Source organism: Prionailurus viverrinus, chromosome B3, assembly GCF_022837055.1.
Source record: "Prionailurus viverrinus isolate Anna chromosome B3, UM_Priviv_1.0, whole genome shotgun sequence".
NCBI lineage: Eukaryota > Metazoa > Chordata > Mammalia > Carnivora > Felidae > Prionailurus > Prionailurus viverrinus.
In genome coordinates, this window is record NC_062566.1 from 130,402,172 (window position 1) to 130,410,568 (window position 8,397).

Consider the following 8,397-nt stretch of genomic DNA (forward strand, 5'->3'; position numbering starts at 1 on the left):
TGGGGATGAGACATTTCTCATCATGGTGAGAGAATTTGTCCCTGGGGACATTGGTAATCCCTGGGCCACAGGTCGGAAATTTCTGATTTGGGGTCAATTAGCTGCCGTGTTGGATCATGATCATTGATGTATCCATCATTCATTGCCTAGACCTTAACCTCACCCTATTCAGAGACTGCTCAGCATTCTTATTTCCTGAGAGGCAGGGGGTCAGGTAATCCAGAAGGTGCCCAGGTTACAGGGTTGAAAGTCTTTGAAAGGCTGGACCACCTGTACAAGGTACTTCCTAGAAGCCTTTTAATTTCTAAAATTGAAATAAGAACGTTTTCCCCTATGTGACTTTAAAATATAATTTTGAGGGCCCAGGTGGTGCATGTGAAAGGATTTATGAAGATCCATAATGACAGTCTCTTCCTGATCTTTTGCAGAGGGTTCTATCACCACTTTAATAAGAATTCTTTCATTGGGGTATCTGGATGGTTCAGTCGGTTAAGCATCGGACTTTGTACTTGCTCAGGTCATGATCTTGGATTTGTGAGTTCAGTCCTTGCGTAGGGCTCTTTGCTGTCAGCGCGCAGCCCACTATGGATTCTCTGTCCCACTCCCCCTCCCTGTCGTACTGTGCACGTGCTCCCTCTCTCATAAATAAACATTAAAAAAAAGAATACTCTTAAATAAGAATTGTTTCCCTGAAGTCTCCGTTAGATTGGAGCATAGCTTCAGGGAGCCTACACACAGACCATCTGCTAACCACTAAGCAGAGCCTCTCCATCCCCACCTGAACACCCTTTGGCTTTCACTCCGTCTGTCTGAGACTTCACTCTTTAATTTTTTTTCTTGCTTGTTTCTATATAAAAAGTAATTTCTCTGCTTTAGACATTGCTTCTTAGGACTACTTTAATTATGTTCTTCATTCTGAAAAGGAATTTTCCTTCCCTTTTTGGAAAATGCTGGCTCAGCACTGTCAGCTAATGGCATATCTAGGTTACCTGATAGCTTAAATTATTTGTGCAACTTGGGGATGGGGGTCAGGAATGGCTCTTTGTTAATGTGTCTTCGTATTTGGTTTTTGTTGGAATGAGTGTGTATTTCATAATTTAAAAATATTTTTCTTACGTCAAAACAGACCTAACCTAAAACTCACCATCTTAACCACTGTGTTCGGTTTATCAAAATTGAATACATTTGCATTGTTGTGAGGCCATCACTACCATTCATCACCATCACTCTTTTCCTTTTATAAATCTGAAACTCTATACCTATCAGTTGCTCTCCATTCTCTCCTCCCCCAGCCCCTGGCAGCCCCCATTCTACTTTCTGTCTTTATCACGTTGACTATTCAAAGTTCCTCATATAAGTGGAATCATACGGTATTTATCTTTTTGTGACTGGCTTATTTCCTTTCACGTAATGTCCTCAAGGTTCATCGATGTAATACCATATTTCAGAATGTCCTTCTTTTTCAAAACTATTATTCTGTGGTATGTATGCATCACATTTTGTTATCCATTTATTGGTCAATAGACACTTAGATTACTTCATTGTCTTAACTATTGTGAATAATGCTACCCTAAATACAAGTGTGCAGAATACCTCCTTGGGACCCTGCTCTCAATTCTTTTTTGAGTATATACCCAGAAGTGGGATTGCTGGATCCTATGGTAATGCTATTTTTAGTTTTGGGGGAACCTCCCTCCTGATTTCCACAGTGACTCTACCATCGTACATTCCACCGGCAGAACACAAGCATTCTGATTTCTCCATATCCCCACCAACACCTGTTCCTGGTTTGTTTGTTTTTTTTTTTTTTTGTAGGAGCCATCCTAATGGATGTGAGTGGGATCTCCCTGTAGTTTTGATTTGCATTTCCCTGATGATTAATGTTGAGCATCTTTTCATATACTTACTGGCCATTCGTATATCCCCTTCGAAGAAATGCCTACTTTTGAATGTCTATGGTTGTTGTTGAGTTTAAGGAATCCTGTATATATTCTGAACATGAATCCCTTATCAGATAAATGATCTGCAAATATTTTCTCTCATCCCATGGGTTGCCTTTTTGCTCTCTGGATAGTGTCTCTTGATGTACAAATTTTAAATTTTCACAAAGTCCAGCTTGCCTTTTTTTTCTTTTGTTGCCTGTGGCATCATATCCAAGAATTTATTGCCAAATCCAATATCCTGAAGCTTTTGTCCTATGTTTCCTTCCAAGTTTTATTGTTTTAGGTACTTGATTCACGTTGAGTTGATGTTTGTATGTGGGGTTAGTTAAGAGTCCAATTTCATTCTTCTGCCTGTGGATAATCCAGTTTCCCCAGCATCATCTGTTGAAAATACCATCCTTTCCCCATGAATGGTCATGGCACCCTCATAAAAAGTCATTTGACTGTATACACAAGGGTTTATTTCTGGATTTTCCATTCCATTGGTCAAGATGCCTCTCTCAATACAAATACCACAGTGTTTTGATTACTGTAGCTTTATAGTAGGCTTTAAAATTTTTCTTTTTCCAATTTGATATAAAATTGAACTACAACGGTGGTTAAGGTATAGAGCAAATGATTTAACTAATACATTGTAAAATAATTACCACAAGTAGTTAACACCCAACACTTCATATGCAGTGTTAACTAGAATCACCATGTTGTGCATTAGTACTGATTTGTCTTATAACTAGAAATGTGTACCTTTTGGCCACCTTTATCCAGTTTTCCCCTCCCCCTTAGCTTCTGCCTCTGGAAACCACATTTTCTATTCTACAAAATGTGTGGGGTTTTTCTTGTTTGTTTTGTTTGTAGATTCCATGTATAAGTGAGAGCAAATGGTATTTGTCTTTCTCTGACTTATTTCATTTAGCATTATGCCCTCAAGGTCCAACCATGTTGTTGCAAATGGCAACATCTCATTCTTTTATGACTAATATTCCACTGTATATATGTACCACAACTTCTTTATCCATTCATCCATCAGTAGACACCTAAGTTGTTTTCATGTCTAGGTTATTGTAAATAATGCTGCTATGAACATGGGTATGCAGATATCTTTTTGAGTTAGGGTTTTTGGGTTTTTTTTTTTTTTTTTATAAATACCCAGAAATGAAATTGCTGGATCATATTGTAGTTCTATTTTTAATTTTTTGAAGAACCTCCATACTGTTTTCTGAGTGGCTGTACAATTTACATTTCTACCAACAGTGCACGAGGGTTCCCTTTTCTCCACATCTTTGCCAGCATTTGTTATCTCCCATCTGGCCATTCTGACTGGCATGAGATAATATATCATTGTGGTTTTGATTTGCATTTCCCTAATGATTAGTGATATTGAGTATCTGTTCATGTACCTATTGGCCTTTCATTTGTCTTTGGAAAAATATCTATTCATATCCTTTGCCAGTTTTTAAATTGGATTATTTGTTCTTTTGCTATTGCATCATATGAGTTCATTATATATTTTTAATTTTAAACTTTAGCAGATACATGGTTTGCAAACATTTTCTGTGGGTTGCCTTTTCATTTTGATCATTTCTTTTGCTGTGCGGAAGCTTTTTAGTTTGATGTAGTCCCTCGTGTTTATCTCTGATTTTGTTGTTTGTGCTTTAGGTGTCCTGTCCAAAAATATCAATGCCAAAACCCATGGAAAAGGTCTTTTTTCCTATATTTTCTTCTAGGATTTTTATGGTTTCTGGTCTTACATTTAAATTTTTAATCTATTTTGAGTTAAATTTTGTGAGTGGTATAAGTAAGATAGGGGTTGAGTTTCATTTTTTTTTTTTTACGAATATCTAATATTCATGGCACCATTTCTTGAAGAGACTGTCTTTTCTCCATTGAGTATTCTTGGCTCCCTTGTCAAATATTAGTTGACCGTATTTGCATGGGTTTATTTCTGGGGTCTCAGTTCTGTTCCTTTCATCTGTGTTTATGCCATATAGCGTTTTGATTATTATATTTTTATAGCATAGCTTAACATCAGGAAGTGATTGTGCTGCCTCTTGCTGTGTTCTTCTTTCCCAGGATTGCTTTGGTTATTCAGGGTCTTTGGTGGTTCCACATAAATTTTAGGATTTTTTTTTTTTTTTTTTTTTACTTAAAAAATGCTATGGGAACTTAATAGGGATTGCATTAAATCTATAGATATATTTGGGTAGTGTAAGCACTTTAACAATATTAGTTCTTCCAACCCAAATTACATTTATTTGTGTCTTCAGTTTTATTCATTGTGTTATAGTCTTCAGTGTAGAGATCTTTCACCTTCTTGGCTAAACTATTCCTAAGTATTTTTTTGTTTGTTTGTTTTTGATGCTATTGTAAATGGGATTTTTTTTTCAGATAGTTCATCATTAGTGTATAGAAATGCTACTAATTTTTGTATGTTAATTTTGTATCCTACAACTTTATTGAATTTGATATGACAGGGTTTTTTGGTGGAATCATTAGGATTTTTTATGTATAAATTCCTGTCATCTGCGAATAGAGAAAATTTCACTTATTTCCATTTCTGATGCCTTAGATTTTTCTTGCCTGATTACTCTGGCTAGGACTTCCAGTACTAGATTGAATAGGAGTAGTGAGAGTGGCACCCTTGTCTTGTTTCTGATCTTGGAGCAAAGGCTTTTAACCTTTCACCATCGAGTATGTTGTTAGCGGTGGACTTGTCTTATGTGGCTTTTATTGAGGTTCATTCCTTCTGTGCCTAATTTATAAGAGATTTTATCATGAATGGATGTTGAATTTTGTCAAATGGTTTTTCTGTGTCTGTTGAAATGATCCATGGGATTTTTTTCCCTTGCATTCGATAAGATGTATCACATTGATTTGTACATATTAAATCATCCTGGCATCCCAGCGATATATCCCATCTGATCATGGTGAATGATCTTTTTAATGTGCTGCTGAATTCAATTTGCTAGTATTTTGCTGAGAATTTTTTATATCTCAGTTCATCAGGGATATTTGCCTGTAGTTTTCCTTTCTGGTAGTATGCTTTTTGGCTTTGATACCAAGGTAATGCCAACTGTGTAAAATGGGTTCAGGAATGTTCCCTCCTCGTCTGTGTTTTTTATTTCTTTTGGGTTTTTTTGAGATATAATTAACATTATATTAGTTTCAGATATACGGCATAATTATTCAGTGTTTGTGTGTGTTGTAAAGTGATGACCACATGTAAGTCTAGTTAACATCTGCCACTGTATGTAGTTACAAATTTGTGTTCTTGTAAGAATTTTTAATTTTTAACATTTACTCTGTTAGCAACTGTCAAACATGCAGTACGGTATTATTATCTATAGTTACCAAGCTGCACATTACATTCCCCTGACTTATTTTACAAGAGGAAATTTGTACCTTTTAACTCCCTTCACCCATTTCATTCACCCCCCTCAACCCACAGCCCCACTGCCAACCACCAATCTGTTCTCTGTATCTATGAGTTAGGTTTTTTTGTTTTTGTTTTTTAGTTATTTTTTTAGTTTGTTTATTTTGAGAGAGAAAGAGAGAGCGCACATGCAAGCATATAGATGGAGGGGGAACCTGAGGAGGGGGGAGAGAGAGAGAGAATCCCAAGCAGACACCAGACTGTGAGTGCAGAGCCCAATGCAGTGCTGGACCTCATGAATCGAGCCATGAGATCATGACCTGAGCTGAAATCAAGAGTACCACGCTTAACTGACTGAGCCACTCTGGCGCCCCTGTTTTTGTTTTTGTTTTTGTTTTTGTTTTGTTTTGATTTTTTAGTGTTTTTATTTATTTTTGAGAGAGACCGAGCATAAGCGGGGGAGGGGCAAAGAGAGACTGAGACAGAATCTGAAGCAGACTCCAGGCTCTGAACTGTCAACACAGAACCCCCCATGGGCCTGGAACTCCTGAACAGCAGGATCACGACCTGGGCTGAAGTCAGGCGCTTAACTCACTGAGCCACCCAGGCACCCCTGTTTTTGTTTTTTAAAGATTCTACATAGAAACTATATCATATTTGTTTTTCTTTGATTTACTTCAGTCAGCATAATGCCCTCAAGGTCCATCCATGTTGTGGCAAATGGCAATATTTTATTCTTTTTTATGGCTGAATAATGCCATTTGTACATGTGTACCACATTTTCTTTCTCCATTCATTCCTTGATGGACACTTAGGTTAATTGCATATCTTGTCTGTTGCAAATAATGCTGCAGTGAACATTGGAGTGCATGTATCTTTTTTGAATTCAAATTTGAATTTGAATGTTTTTGTTTTCCTCAAATACCCAGCAGTGGAGTTGCTGGATCATATGGTAGTTCTATTTTTAATTATTTGAGAAAAGCCATACTGTTTTCTATAGGGGTTGCATTAATTTACATTTCCACCAACAGTGCACAGGGTTCGCTCTTCTTCACATTCTCACCAACACTTATTATTTCTTGTCCTTTTGATAATAGCCATTCTGACAAGTGTGACGTGATATCTCTTCATGGCTTTGATGTGCTTTTCTCTGTTGGTTTGTGATGTTGGGCATCTTTTCGTATATCGGCCATCTGTATGTCTCTTTAGAGAACTGTCTATTCAGATATTCTGCCCATTTTGAAATCAGATTGTTTGTGGACTATTTCTTTTTTTCTTATTTGGTATTGGGTTGAGTTCTTTACATATTTTGGGTACTAACCTTTCATCAGATACATGACTTGCAAATATTTTCTCCCATCTGGTAGGCTGCCTTTTCATTTTGCTGATGGTTTCTTTTGTTGTGCAGAAGCTTTTTAGTTTGGTATAGTTCCATTTGTTTATTTTTGCTTTTGTTGCCTTTGCTTTTGGTGTCAGATTTTATTTTTTTAAAACATTTTTTTAATGTTTATTTATTTTTGAGAGAGAGACAGAGTGTGAGCCAGGGAGGGGCAGAGAGAGAGGGAGACACAGAATCCAAAGCAGGTTCCAGGCTCTGAGCTGTCAGTACAGAGCCCAACGCGGGGCTTGAACTCACAAGCTGTGAGATCATGACCTGAGCCGAAGTCAGACGCTTAACCGACTGAGCCACCCAGGCGCCCCTGGTGTCAGATTTTAAAAGTAGCACCAAGACCAATGTCAAGAAGCTTTCTACCTATATTTTCTTTTAGGAGTTTTATGGTTTCAGGTGTTGTGTTCAAGTCTTTAAGTTATTTTGCATTAATTTTTGTGGATAGTGGAAGATACCCCTCCAGTTTCATACTTTTACATGTGGCTGTTCAGTTTCCCCAACACCATTTATTGAGAAGGCTGTCCTTTCCCCATTGTATATTATTGGCTCCTTTGTTGTAAATTAATTGACCATATATGCATGGGTTTATTTCTGAGCTCTCCGTTCTGTTCCATTGGTCTGTGTATTTTTATGTCACTATCATACTGTTTGGTTACTGTAGCTTTGTAATGTAGTTTGAAATCAGGGTGCATGGTGCTTTCCACTTTGTTTTTTTCAAAATTGGTTTGGTTATTCATGGTCTTTTGTGGTTCTATACAAATTTTAGGATTGTTCCATTTCTGTGAAAAATGCTATTGGAGGGGCACCTGAGTGGCTCATTCAGTTAAGCATCTAACTCTCGGTTTCAGCTCAGGTCATGATCTCAAAGTTTGTGGGTTAGAGACACCTGCCTCAGGCTATGCACTGACAATGCAGAGCCTGCCTTGGATTCTTTCTCCCTCTCTCTCTGCCTTTCTCCTGCTAATGTGCACATGCTCTCTCCCTCTCAAAAATAAATAGGGGTGCCTGGGTGGCTCAGTTGCTTAAAAGTCTGATTCTTGATTTCGCCTCAGGGCATGATCTCACAGTCGTGAGATCAAGCCCCTTGTCAGACTCTGCACTGACAGTGCAGAGCCTGCTTGGGATTCTCTCCTCTCCTCTCCTCTCCTCTCCTCTCCTCTTTTTTTTCTCTCTCTCTCAAAATGAATAAACTTAAAAAGAAAAATGCTATTGAAATTTTGATAGGATGGCATTGAATCTATTGTTTTGGGGGTCACATGGACCTTTTAACAATTTTCTCCCAGTTGATGTGCATGAATATCTTTCCATTTATTTGTATCTTGTAGTTCCTCTATTCCTTTCTTTTTCTCATGCTCTCTTTCGTGGCTTGATGATTTTTTTTAGTGGCATGTTTAGATTCTTTTCTCATCTTTTGTGTATCTACCATAGGTTTTTGCTTGTAGTTACCATGAAGATTACATATAAGAATTTATATTTATAACAGCCTATTTTAAGTTGATAACAGTTTAAGTTTAAAGGCATTCTAAAAGGACATTTTTACTGTTCCCTCATGTTTTATGTTTATGATGTCACATCTTTTAATGTTGTGTGTCCCTTTACTAATTATTGTAATTATGGTTATTTTTGCTACTTTTGTCTTTTAACCTTTAGGCTAGTTTTATATAATGCATCTTCTACCTTTACTATATATTTAT